At 43.7% G+C, this 13723-nt stretch overlaps 1 pseudogene; it reads right to left on the bottom strand.

Annotated features, from left to right (window-relative positions):
• Positions 1–8148: 8148 nt before the first annotated feature.
• LOC134359811 (immunoglobulin lambda-1 light chain-like) lies at positions 8149–13388 on the bottom strand (annotated as a pseudogene).
• Between the last annotated feature and the right edge of the window lie 335 nt (positions 13389–13723).

The following is a 13723-nucleotide window of genomic DNA, read 5'->3' as shown; positions in this document are numbered from 1 at the left end:
AGCATTGGCACGATCTGGTACGCGGTTAGCCGGGGTGATATGGGGCAGGTGGAGAAGGCGAAACACGCCTCCGTTCCCCTACTACTGAAGGAGTGGCCCCGGTTGAAGCTGAAGAACCACGTCCTGTACCGGGTCACGTCGCCTCCGGACCACCCCCGGCGCTGGCAGCTGGTCATGCCTGAGAAGTATCGGAAGACTGTGCTCCAGGCTCTACATGATGATTCCGGGCACTTAGGGGTAGAGAAGACCTATGGATTAGTCAAGGACCAGTTTTACTGGCCCCGGATGAGGGGGGAGGTGGAAGAATACTGTAAGACCTGAAGTCGTTGCGTCAGGAGGAAGACCTTGCCTGCGCAGGCGGCCCCGTTATCCCACTTGCAGAGTGCGGGACCCATGGACCTGGTGTGTATGGATTTCCTGTCTATTGAGCCAGACACCAGCAACACCGCGAATGTCTTGGTCCTCACGGATCACTACACTAGATATACGCAGGCTTTTCCTACTAAGGATCAGAAAGCGACTACAGTGGCGAAGGTGTTATGGGAGAAGTACTTTGTTCATTATGGCCTTCCCCGGCGGATCCACAGTGATCAGGGACGGGACTTCGAGAGCAGGCTTATACATGAATTGCTAGATATGCTTGGGGTTGAAAAGTCCAGAACCACCCCCTATCACCCGCAGGGTGATCCTCAACCCGAGAGGTTTAACCGGACCCTGCTGGACATGCTCGGCAACTTGGAGATTGGACAGAAGAGTAAGTGGAGTCGACACATCGCCCATTTGGTTCATTGTTACAATTGTACTCGCAATGATGCTACAGGGTACTCTCCCTACTATCTGATGTTCGGACGGGAAGCGAGGTTGCCCATTGATCTGTGTTTTGGGACTGAAGCGGGGGAAATACCTTCGAAGCCATGTCTGAAGTACGTGTCCGATATGAGGAGAGAGCTGAAAAGGACGTACGAGTTGGCTGAGGCGGCAGCCACCAAGCAGAACCAGCGGAATAAAAGGAGGTATGATCAGAAGGTAAAGTTCGTCCAGCTATTGCCGGGAGACCGAGTCCTTATCAGGAATTTAGGACTACCTGGTAAGCACAAGTTGGCGGACCGTTGGGCAGCCACCCCTTATGTGGTGGAGAGTCAGATGCCGAATCTCCCGGTTTACCAGGTGAGACCTGAGGGCGGGCAGGGGCCTGTCAAGGTACTCCATCAGAACCACCTGTTGCCTCTGGGTCGAGAGGTGAAGGTAGACCCAGAGCCCGAATGGGAGTTTACTCCTATTACGAGGAATCTGCGAGGGTGCGGGGCGAGGGAAGAGCCCGCTGCGAAAGAGACGGGGCCAGTCCCCACCTCGAGAAGGGATACGTCATCGGAAGATGATGATTCGGACGTGTGGTACCTGCTTCCGTTCGCTGATTCCCCGGTGCTGGGAGAAGAGGCTCCTGGGCCTTCCATCAGTGAGTCAGGGGAACCAAGGGAGGGAGTTGCAGAGCCGCCTGTATTACAGCCGGGATTGGGGGAGGGTGTTGCAGAGCCGCCTGTATTACAGCCGGGATTGGGGGAGGAGAGGGTGGAGGCAGAGCCGCCTGTATTACAGCCGGGATTGGGGGAGGAGAGGGTGGAGGCAGAACCCGAGCCAGATGGTTCACAGGGGCAGAGGGATCGCGGTGAGGGGGAAGGTCCGACAGATAGGCCCGAGGTGTCAACTGGGGTGACTGAACAGGGAGAGTCAGCAGAGGAAGTACAGGAGCCTCAGAGGAGTAGGCATCTCCCGGAGAGACTAACTTATACAGCGCCGGGAGAGCAGGGGGTGATCTCTATTGCCCTGCAAAGTTATGTCACTGCTTTATGCACCTGGGTTGGGTTTTGTGTTTTACAAGGAGCACTGGTGAACTATGGTAACATCATCAGGGCATGACTTTTTGTGGTGGGGGGAGAGTGTACGGGGTCTTTCTTTTGCTACATTTAAAATGGCGACTTTGTTATGTTAATCTGGGGAATGCGGCTTTGTTGTGCTTTAACGCTGAAGAGAGTTTGCGCTAACAGTTGTTTTATTTTAAAATGAGATAACAGAGTTCTATTAGCCAATGGGTGGTTATGTATCGTTTTGCTTTCGGATACCATGCTGTATGATATGACTGTGGACTGAGTTTTAGCGGGGAGTCGGAGGAGAGACGAGGAAGACCGCGGACGTGTGGAGAGGCTCCGGTTGATCACTCAGGGTGGTCCCGAGCCATGAGTCGACGGAATTCGGGTGGTCGTCTGATGTCGAATTGAGCTCCAACGTAGCGCGCAAAGAACTTGGACTTTAATAAGTGTTGGCGCCTTTTTTTTCATTACTTTCCTCTCTGTATCAAATGTATATTAATGTCATAGAATTAGTAATATCTATAAAGTGTATTTGTTAAAATTTACTGGGTGTGCTGGCTGATGATTGATGTTTGTGATTGATTCGGACGGCAACCGACCCTGTGGGGAGTGTTGAGGCGGGTGCTGGGCTGGATTTCCCCTAGACATACACGAGCCAATATAACTGAACGTTACTTACAAAGTGAAGCGTGTTAGACATACAATAAAATTGTAATAAAAAAGTTTAAGGCATCTTATTCAAGTTCACATCAGTGTGCGAACGAAATTTGAAATCTGAAATCTCAATGGAAACTTGAGAAACGGCACTAAAAAGTATAACATTAAACAAGTTGATTGTCCTTTCTGAACATGAAGTAATCATGTATACGAATTGAAAATCAAAGCAATAGATTACAATGTCAGTATTAGAAGACAATTTAGGATCTACAAATGAATCACCGACAGTCAATGTAAATGAAAACAATCAGCGGGAAGGGCAATAGGACATGATTATAATGCTAAGATACCATAGTGGACTCACAGTCGCACCTTCACAGGACGGCACCTGAAGATTTATCTATCTATTTATCTATCTATCTATCTGTTTATTTAATTATTTACAGGCATAGCGTGGAACAGGCCATTCCGACCCTATAAGCCAGCCGTCCCCAACCACCGTGCCGCGGACCGGTACCGGGCCGCAAAGCATTCGCTACCGGGCCGCGAGGAAACGATATGATTTGGCGATAGGAGTCAGCTTCCCATTTTCTCATTCCCTGTCACGCACTGTTGAGCTTGAACGCATGCGAGGTTACTACCCGCACGTCAACCATGTCAGCGCGGGAAGGAGATCAACTCCTCGAGCTTGCAAATGACAGCGGGCTGAAAAGTATGTTTGACATAATATCTCTGCCGGCATTCTGGATCAAAGTCAAGGCTAAATCTCCTGAGATAGCCACGAAAGCACTGAAAACGTTGCTTCCATTTCCAACATATCTCTGCAATGAATAAAACGAAAACTAAATTGCAGAATAGATTGGACATAAGGAACCCCCTATGAGTATCGCTGTCTCCCATCACCCCTCGATAGGACCGTCTTGTTGCAGGTAAACAAGCCCAGGGCTCCCACTGATTCAGCGATAGTGGTGTGTTGCAATGATTTTATATGTTCATATGGGGAAAATATGGGCTGTGTGTTTAACAGCCAAATGTTACTTACACTGTTATGATGATATTGACTTATAAGTGACCTATATAACCATATAGCAATTACAGCACGGAAATAGGCTATCTCTGCCCTTCTAGCCCGCGCCAAACGCTAAACTCTCCTAGTCCCACCGACCTGCACTCAGCCAACAACCCTCCAGTCCTTTCTTGTCCGTATGGCTATCCAATTTTTCTTTAAATGATAATAACGAACCTGCTTCTGCCACTTCTACTGGGAGTTCGTTCAACACTTTCTTCAAGCTCCCCTGTCCTCCCCTGATAATTGACTTATCACTATATTCATGCGAGGAAAATATGCTGTGTGTTTATTATTAAATTCTGTAGATAACCCCTTTTAGAAACGAAATTGAGTGTATTACCCACTTATCACCTATATTCCGGTCGTATGCCCGCCACCGAACAGAATCGCCAAAAACGATTTGTAGAAAAAAAATCGACACGTACACGCATGCGCACACAGATGCCCGCGCAAGGTCATTGTAGTCTTTCTCTGGGTAAACACAACTTATTTGATTGCTACTTTTGTCCGTTGGCAACCCTAACCCGCCCAGGGTCGGCCGGTCCGCAAGAATATCGTCAATATTAAACCAGTCCGCAGTGCAAAATAGGTTGGGGACCCCCATGCTATAAGTCTCACAACCCAGCAATCCACCTATGAATCCTAGCTTAATCAAAGGACAATTTACAATCCAGATCTTTGGAATGTGGAAAGAAATAGGCACACCTGGAGGAAACCCGCGAGTTCAAGGGGAGGAGCATAAAAGCTGCTGACAAAAGACGTCGGGATTGACCTCCGAACTCCGAGAGCCCTCTGGCTCGCACTGCTATCGTGGTGTCCAATTTAAACAGGTTGTAATTCTTTCCCCAAGGGTGCTTACGAATGCGGGGAAATGAAGAGGATTCGTCCGTTTAGCATCTGGGAGTAGGGGTTAATTCTATGTGGAGAGTTATAAATGCTATACTTTAATTCTCCAGTGTTTAGAACAGAGAGGCACCTCACTGAAATAATGAAAATCCTTACTACACGTCGATATGAATGTGTGAAACTAATATCGAAGTAGTTTCCGACGAGATCAGATAAATCAAATGGAAATGGGGAAACTGGAGTGGTGATATTTCATACAATATATTGCGCCATAGGTGGCGGTGTTGCAGAGCAATAAATCTAAAGTGATTATTGACTTTTGTAATTAATTAACAGTAAATAATGAGTCCATATTTTGATGCATTAGCTGACCTTTTGATTCTGATCTTTCAATTTTGATTTGTCAAATGTAATAGAAAATGTTTACAGTATTACTTTCACGCATTATCATTTGGCTTCGCATTGAGGAGGTAAGTGGTATATTTAAATGACTTGTTCATATTTTATAGTAAGTTCCAGAGACCACGGTTTTTTTCTACCTAGTGTGTGTTTTCTGTGTCTAAGACACGATATATTTGCTTGGGATCAATGCAGCATAGTAGACTGAATTAATTCCTAAGGTGAAAACAATTTCCATTAAACAGATATTTAAGAAATCTGGAGTAAGTTTATTGTAGTTTGACAGTATGTGACACGATCTCTGTGCAAAATCCTCAATTAGTTTGAGAAACCAGATATTGGGAAGCCTTTTCTCTAGCTGTTAAAACTAGGTCTGGAGTCAACCGTTTTTGAGTGAAGATTTGGATAATTTGAGAACTAAAAAGTTTCTTTTGATATAAAGCATTCCCAACTTTCTCCTCAGAGATCAGACATATAGGGTATTCATCGGTGACACTGATAGACTTTAGAACACCTTGTGAAGCACAGCGTACGAGGAACAGCAGGACAATGGGCAAGATACATGGTCCTGCTGCAGCAGGGATAGGCAGTGGGTGGAGCTTGGTGGTCCAATGTTGGTATTGCTGCATCTTTCTTCGGCCCTTGATTTATTAGATGCGACCAAAATGTTACTAATTTACAGCAAGAATCCTATAATATGAACAGATATTTAATACAATCAAAGATTGCATGCTTACGGAAATGCTGAACTGTGTCAGCTTACTTTTATTTCAAAGATAACTATAAATTCCTGGAGAAATATTAGAACAGACAAAGGTGGTCATTAGAGATTTCATTGGGATTCACTTCAGGGAGTTCTTACTGACTTCGCCTTTTTTATGCAGTACAACAAAAGCCATGCTTAATCAAAGCATAACATGCAAGCATAAAGTGGACGTTTATATGAGGATACTTCGACAATGACAGGGAGATGGGCTAAAGGGATTCTGTATGCCAGGACCATGGAATCCATTCAGGTTATTCAAAGTACAAGTCTCACACTATTGTTAATGATCTCAGTGACAGGGAGGAAACCTCCGCCACCTAAATGCACTGTTGAGAAATATTTACAGGCCTCACACGCATGCTCAGAATCAATAAGCACCTGGACAAATCCTAACTCTATATAATCCCAAAAGGAGCGTCATTAATGTCTTCTCGTTATGCTCATTGATCACTGCCCTAATGAGAATCCTTGGCATCGATGACTTCTACCTAATATTATTACACCCCAGCAATCGGACCCCTACTGCGACAACCACCAGAACATCTGACACCTTGTACCTTCCTCCACTAATCAAACATGCCAATCGTTCATCCAAAGGGCAATCTGCTTATATTCTGTTAAAAAGGTCGAACATCGGTGCAAAAAAATGGTTTCCCTTTAGCGATTTTCAATATATATAATCGTATTTTAAGTTATACAGAAACTCTTTGACTAGAACAGCACTCCCTATTTTGATTAAATCTTCTTTCGACCACATGGAATTGGTAATTCTTTGTAAAGTGCGAATTTTCGAGCTTTGAGAACGATTTATTGAAAACCATCTGCATGCCGGTCAGTTTTTGTTGGAGTACAAATGCTGAGATGTAGCAGAACTGAAAAGACAGGACCCAGAACTGCACTGTTATTGACCCTTGTATCTTGACCCAGGTTCACACTTCAAACCATTAGAGGCATCATTGTTTGTGGGGTGTAGGGAAAAGATCAGTTGTGTAAAAAGAGAGATAGATTGTTTAAGTTTGGCTTATTTTCATTTATTATTTTAACAATTTGTGTATTTATCTGTTTCAGGAACTAATTTTAATTAAAACGTTAGTTTAGTTGTTTAATAACATGTTCCAAATTTAATATATTTTACAAAATCTCAATATCAGACAATATTACTTTCATGGTAGAGTTGCTGAAAGCTAAACGGGTTTCGGATTCCTGCGAGCGAAAGTGCCAGAACAACAGACCACGAGGAAGACAAATGTTACTTTAGCCTTTGTCATGAGAGAGATTTAAGTACACGAATGTTGACGTCATTCTGTAGTTTTGATATCGCCGCTTAAATAGATGGAGGGGTTTCAACAAATATTCACCAGACTAGTTCCAGGGACGGTGGACTCACCGTATGAGAATAACTTGCGTAGTCCGGTCCTGTTTTCTCCAGAATTTACGAGTATGAGGGGAGATCTCAATGAATTTTTAAATTACAACAGATCTTAACACGTTGCATGAAGACAAGAGATTTTCCAAGATAAGGAGTCCACGATCATGACTCCAGTTTCAGACGGAGCGGTTGCTACTTAGAACTGAAGTGAGAAACATTCCGGCCCTTTTGGCGGGATTCTGACTTAGGGGCGTTCCCTCATGTTCTTGTAAATGGCAACTTGGGTCAACCCGCTCATCAGTCAAGAACATGCGCTTAATGTGCACTCGGTGGCGGAATTCTCCACCCTTTCAAGGCACGGTTATTAAATTCGTTCATATAATCGACGGGTTTCTGAATGTTAAGACAGAGGCAGGAACATGACGCTGAGGTCGAATCTCAACTACAACTTGATGAATGTCCGAACATGTTAGGAGGACAGAACGTCCTATTCCTTGTCTCAGTTTTATGGTTAATAACCGATACATCCAGGGTCACATCATGAGCTGTCAAAGAATTTTGACAACATTTCAGGATGGAACCCTCTTACTGCTTCGCCTGGATCGGGGAAAATGCAGAGCAGTTCTGAGATGGTGTTTTTTGGCACCGTTCAGACTCTACGTCGTGAGCCAAAGGATATAGCAGCAAACATAGCCTTTATAGATTTTTGGCTTCTTTCTCTGAAACGCCATGAGTACAAATTCCATCAGCAGCTAACTACTTTTTGTTCACTTCGGACTACGGGCTTTATCATATTTTGAGTAGGCACAAGTTGTCCCTTTTTGTAATTCCACAATTTATTCAGACATCTGTTACCTTTGTTAGTTAGTGACTATGGGAATCGCTACTGTAAATCAACGCCAGTTGCTGCTGTTTTTGTATCGCGGCATCTCCAACACCATTCAACACATTCTGCTCACGTGACAACCTGTAACCGCATGCCGGCTTTTCGAATTCTTGGCAGAATTACGTTAAAAGACGGCGTTGAAATATTGACGTTAAAAGATGGCGTTCGTAGTGTCAATGTATTAGGGGATTTGTCGGTTATTCTCAACTGTTGATATACAAAAAATATACAAGTTGCCAGAAGAATAATGTTTTATTTTATTTAAACAAAAGATGCTAGGACTCCGTTATAAAGTGATTATTTTCTTAAAATGTAAATATTGTTGAAGTTCTACTTTTCGAAAGCCGCTCGCCAATAGAAATGAAACAATCGTAAAACGTTGCTGTCCCCGACCATAAGTAACATCGCGCACCCAAACGGCCGGCTCTCTCTTACGCACAGCCCGACTTCTGTATGCTTCGCTTCAGTGGAGACCCGAGAGACTGGTGTGTAACCCCGCAAGTGTACACTTCGTGTGAGTTCCACTCAGAGGCGGTCAGGGTGAGGTAACTGCTCATGCTGTAGGTCTGGTCGTTATTCCGGACGGTTCGGGTCGTCTGGACACCAGCCTTCACGGCTTTGCCGTCCGTTTCCCAGGAAACCTCCACCGATCTAGGGGAAAAATTATTGACCAGACACACCAGAGTCGCCATCTGTCCTTCAGTGACCTGTTTTGACGCAGGTGGAAGAAGAGTAATCGAAGGACGGGTCAATTTTCCACCTGGAATGAAAAAATAAGTCCGTATTAAAGAACGATAACAAATCTTGTCTGAATCATTTAATACTTAGTGACTTGACGTGTGGTCTCTCAGATGGCAATTTGCGGGTTCAAGTCCAACACCGAAGACGAGTGGGAAAAAGTGGACAGACTTTGTACAACGGTGCCGAATGCGCGTTCAACAATCGGCATTAGGTCGGTGATGTGACTGGAAACGATCGGTGGCGTCATTTTCAAGAGGAGCTGGAGAGAATATCGTCCTGAACAATATTTATAACTCAAAAATGTCACAATTACATAACTGCAATTATTGACATCCTTCCACGCTAGAACACGCTGGGCAGTTCCAGTTACAATTATATTTTTTTTTGTCTGCGTCCATGGACGCCCATACATACGAGGGTGATTTAATTTATCCGTTGCAGAGCGGCTACCTCGCGGTCTTCACAGAGAGACGTTGTGATCTAAATGCATGTCTATACAAGAAGAGTGGAGGTCGCTCTACTTCATGGGTTTTAAATAAATAACCCAGGATACCTAAGCAAACATAGAGCGCGACTCTCACACTTCCATATTCGCGCGTGATCATATACACCTTCCACCTTCAGCTCTCTTACTATCCCATGCGATGAAGGCAGAAAAGGCGACTTTCGAACAATCGCCATCTGGTGTATTTTCCTGAGTTAAGAGCCGCCAATGCAAAATTGATCCATAAGCGCACTTACTCCTCCATGGCGATCAAAACCCTATGGAAACAAGCCACATATTGGAGTACCAGAGTTATACAACAAGAAAACAAGTTCTTCGCCCACTTCGTCGATGCTGAATAAGGCGTCGAGTTAGCTGAACCCATTCACCTACATTTTCTCCATATGTCTTTAAACATTACCCATCCGTGTACATCTCTAAACGTATTTTAAGCATCGTATCTGTTGCAACAACTATCATTTCGTCTGGCATCTATTGCCGTATCGTATAGCAACCACCTTTGTGGGGAAAGAACGTTTAATTTTCCTTCGTATCATTAAACCCATGTCCTCCAGTTTTAAGCACAGTGACAATGGGAAATAGACATTGACCAAAAAGGATCTGGTGCTTTCCCGGCGTATATGACGAATAAACCCTTCTCGGGTTTCCGGCCGGGAACAGGTATCCATTTTAACGGACGCTTACATGACAAACTCTCCATCTTCATGATCAAGATGGCAGAGTTTGTCATCGAAGCGATACTTGCATCCGTCTGGAAGTCCGAGAGGGGTTTACTGGACGTTCACCGTTCACCCTATGTATTCCCGTCATCATTTAATAAACCTCTAATGTCACCCTTCAGCCTCTTTCCGATGAAAGGAGAGTAATCTCGGTTTATCCCAGTCGTTCATTATAATTCACGTCCATCCCATGTGGTCAGTTATTTTGGTCACCTTTTCAAAACAGCCAAGTAAATTCGGCAGATGTGATTTCTTACACACAAAATCATTCTGACTATTACTAATTTCTTCCCTTTTCAAATGCATATACATCTTCTCTCGCAGAATCGCCGGAAGTGCCTTTCGACTAATGTTAGGCTCGCCGGTCCTTAGCTTATCCTTCCAGTCTCTCAAATAAAAATGAAACATTAACCAAACTTCAGATTTCCGAAAACATGCGTGTGGCTAACAAAGATACAAATGTCTCGGGAAATATCCCAGCGATTTGTTCCCAAGCTTGCTACACATTTGGGGATATAGAAAGCAAGGTCCCGAGATTTATCAACTGTTATTCTCCTCAAAAACGCTATTTTACTTAATATCATTATGCTTCAGGGCATCGCATTGTTCGTCGCTGTATTTCCTAGCTTCTATGACTTTTCCACTTTAAAGTAGATTGGAAGTATCCATTTCATTCCACGTCAGTCTCCTGCGGTTCCGCACATCGGCGATCAAACTAATCCTTAAGTGGACCTTTTCTCTCCCTAGCTGCCTTTCTGCTCTTAGTATATTCAAAGAATCTCTTCGGATCAAATTATGTGCGAAGCATATGTCCAGATTTGCTCCTATTTTCTTCAGCAATTGGATTTCTAAATTCCTTATTTTCCCAACAGCTTTTGCTTGATTCCATTTGGCTCTACGTCACATTTTCTGTATCCTGAGCATAACCTCAATACCCCTCCATCTATACCTATTGAGGATTGATACTAACTGACGGGCAGTGTAGGTGCTTTTCTTTCTATCTAACCCGTGCTTCCCTGACCTTGCCAGTGTTTATCACGGTATTGGAAGTGAAATCAATTTGTTTTTGACGGATCATACTCGTACCTTTGGAGTGTTTGAAAGGAGAACGTACAGGAATGATTTTTACTCTTGCAAACCCGGAGTGATAATGATGGAAGAAAGTCAATGAGCTTTACTCTGTATTTAATTCATGCACTAATTTCTTCCGTGTCGTATGAAACATTTTCAGACATGTACCTCGAAAATCAGATGCAAACTAAGTCTCCCTCCACACAACTCTGTCAAATACTGCCAGTTCAGAACAGGTGCGGTGTAAATATTGGGAAAGTGACCTGAACCCTGCGACACTGATTACTTGAGAAACCCATTCTGATCATACTAAGCAGAGGGAGCAGGTGCCAGCCATGTAAACCCAATGCAGCAGTTAATGTTTACAAAAATATCCCAAATCCGATAATTTGCCCTTTCAAGTTAACTTCAGAAAAATTGCTACAAATATAAATTAAATTAATGCAAATCACTTAATGTTCTTGCAAGCTATTTTGATTAATGTTACTGTAACAACAAAGAGAATTTGCGTCAATCGAAGCTTTTCAATGTTTACCGTGTTTATGACCACCGTACCGCAGCAATCTATGGCGAGGTGAAAGAAATCGCCGTGGAAAGTCGGTCGTTACTGTGTTATTCGTCCTAATATATGATAGAAACTTGAAATTGTTCATTTCAAACTATTTTGTTACAACGATGTACTTATTTCCATCAGTCCTCAGGGTTTAACTGTAGGTGTTGTTTTCAAACTAACCGTCGTATCCGGTGTTACGATAATGTAGCTATAGATGGCATTAAGTTGCAAGCAATAAATCTCAGTCGTCTTGTGTTTAGAAAATAACGAACACGTGCTGGTGATAGAATATTCCGAAAGAGTTCTGCCTCTTTTCTATTGATGGAATTAGTTCACTGACTCCCTTTCCTATGTAAAAAAAAAGCTGATGCAAAGAGGACATGAATTTCCAGCGTTCGAAAAACATCCTGAAATCCTGTGTTGGTCTGGGAGATTTCGGGGAGCTTCTGGTTATCAGATTCTAATTCTCGGCCCGACTGGAATTGAGAGATAGCCCCTTATCCCAGGGCCGCTCCACTGTTCTACCAACAGTAGTACAAATACAAACTGCTGGAGGAACTCCGCAGACCAGGTAGAATCTAATCTAACTGTACCTTTCAGTTTCATTGAGTCACACAGCTCTTTCTTTCCACCACCACCCACATCCACTCCGGAAAAAGACACAAATTTACAGGGTTTGGCCTCGTTTGCTTTGAGGAATAAAGGAACCCACTAAAATAGAACAATAACGCTCAAGGCTTAAATATTTTATCTAAAATTACTTTTCCTGCTAATGGCTCCTCACGTCCCTAACTTAAATATTCTGTAATTTTGCCATATACGATGCTTTGACTAATATTAAGAGTTGTGAATTATTCTTGCTGTTCACTACTTCGGCATGAACTATGAGACTAATTCAAAATAAAGCTTTTACTTCCAGAATGCTACTTAATGCACACGAACGCAGGATCGGCGTTATCTGCAATGCTGTATGACGTGGGTAATCGTGGCCCTATCCTTGACCAGGATTGCCCTTGGCAATTTTTTCTACAGAAATGGTTTGCTATTGCCTTCTTCTTCACAGTGTCTGTACACTTATCGATACACTTCAGAGATCATCTGCCTGGCGTCAGTGGTCGCCTAATCAGAAATTCTGGTTATATGTCCATCCACCACTTGCTCCCTTGGCTTCAGGTGACCCTGATCAGGGAGCTGAGTAGGTAATTTGGCCCAAGGGTGACATGCAGGTTAGCAGATGAAAGGAGAGTCTTATACCTCCTTTGGTAGAGACGTAGCTCCATCCTAACACCCAGATATAATCACTAAACAGTTTAAATTCTGAGTACCATCTTCGAGTAGTACTTGCAACAATAATCGAATTGACCCTATGGTTTTCAAAGATTGACTCTAGAAAATGATAAAGAAATCCAATTGCACAAAATAAAGTAAATGCTGCTTACCTGTTACAGCCAACTTAGTGCCTCCACCGAAGAGCAACGCGTTCGATGGCCACCAACTACAGTATTAATCGGCGCGTCCTCCGGTTGAACATTGGTAATAGTTAAAAATGCGGCGTTGCTCGAAGACTGAGACCTTCCAGAGAATCTATCGGGAATGCCAGCACCCTTTACGTCTCGACCGCGATCATGATAGAGGAGAAATCGGGGAGCACCACCACTTTTCTGCTGACACCACGCTATATCAGAATTTCCCAAGGTGGCGCCAGACACGCTACAACCGATCTTCACCGTTCCTCTCGGCTGAACGGACAGAGATCCCTCTTGATTTAATGTGATCTCTGCATTTGAACCTAGAAAAATAAGTCAGTATTAGATGGCAGGCTTCATGTGAAGAATTATCTGCAACAAGAATGCGCTCTAAAAATCCAAATAACTGTTATTAGATACTTACAGACTACGCAAATTATCAAGATAACACCCAGCCTCCTGGACATCGTGAATTCGGATGCGTTCTGGAAAGTGCACAGTTTGCAGCCAGAATATAACCCTGGCCGGCTGTCCTTTCCTCATCAGTGCAACGAATAGGAGCACGTGATTATGTGCTCTACACCTATGCAAATTAACGCTGAGGTTGCGAGGCTTAACTGAGCAGCTGTGTTCAGCTCGCCATATCGTAAGATTTCCCAGCTGGAAATGGTGACATTAACTAACAGACCGACGGTGATTTTGCACGTTATACGTGGAGTTCTTGAGAAGTAGCTTCACAAACTTGCACCTGTAACTGTATAAGCAGCTCAAGAACGTCACGGTACCTATCACTTAATTAGTCTAAATG

Source organism: Mobula hypostoma, chromosome 2 (assembly GCF_963921235.1).
Source record: "Mobula hypostoma chromosome 2, sMobHyp1.1, whole genome shotgun sequence".
In the NCBI taxonomy this organism is placed as follows: Eukaryota; Metazoa; Chordata; class Chondrichthyes; order Myliobatiformes; family Myliobatidae; genus Mobula; species Mobula hypostoma.
The sequence above is the reverse complement of the archived record's forward strand: the minus strand, read 5'-3'. Positions and strand labels throughout refer to the sequence as shown.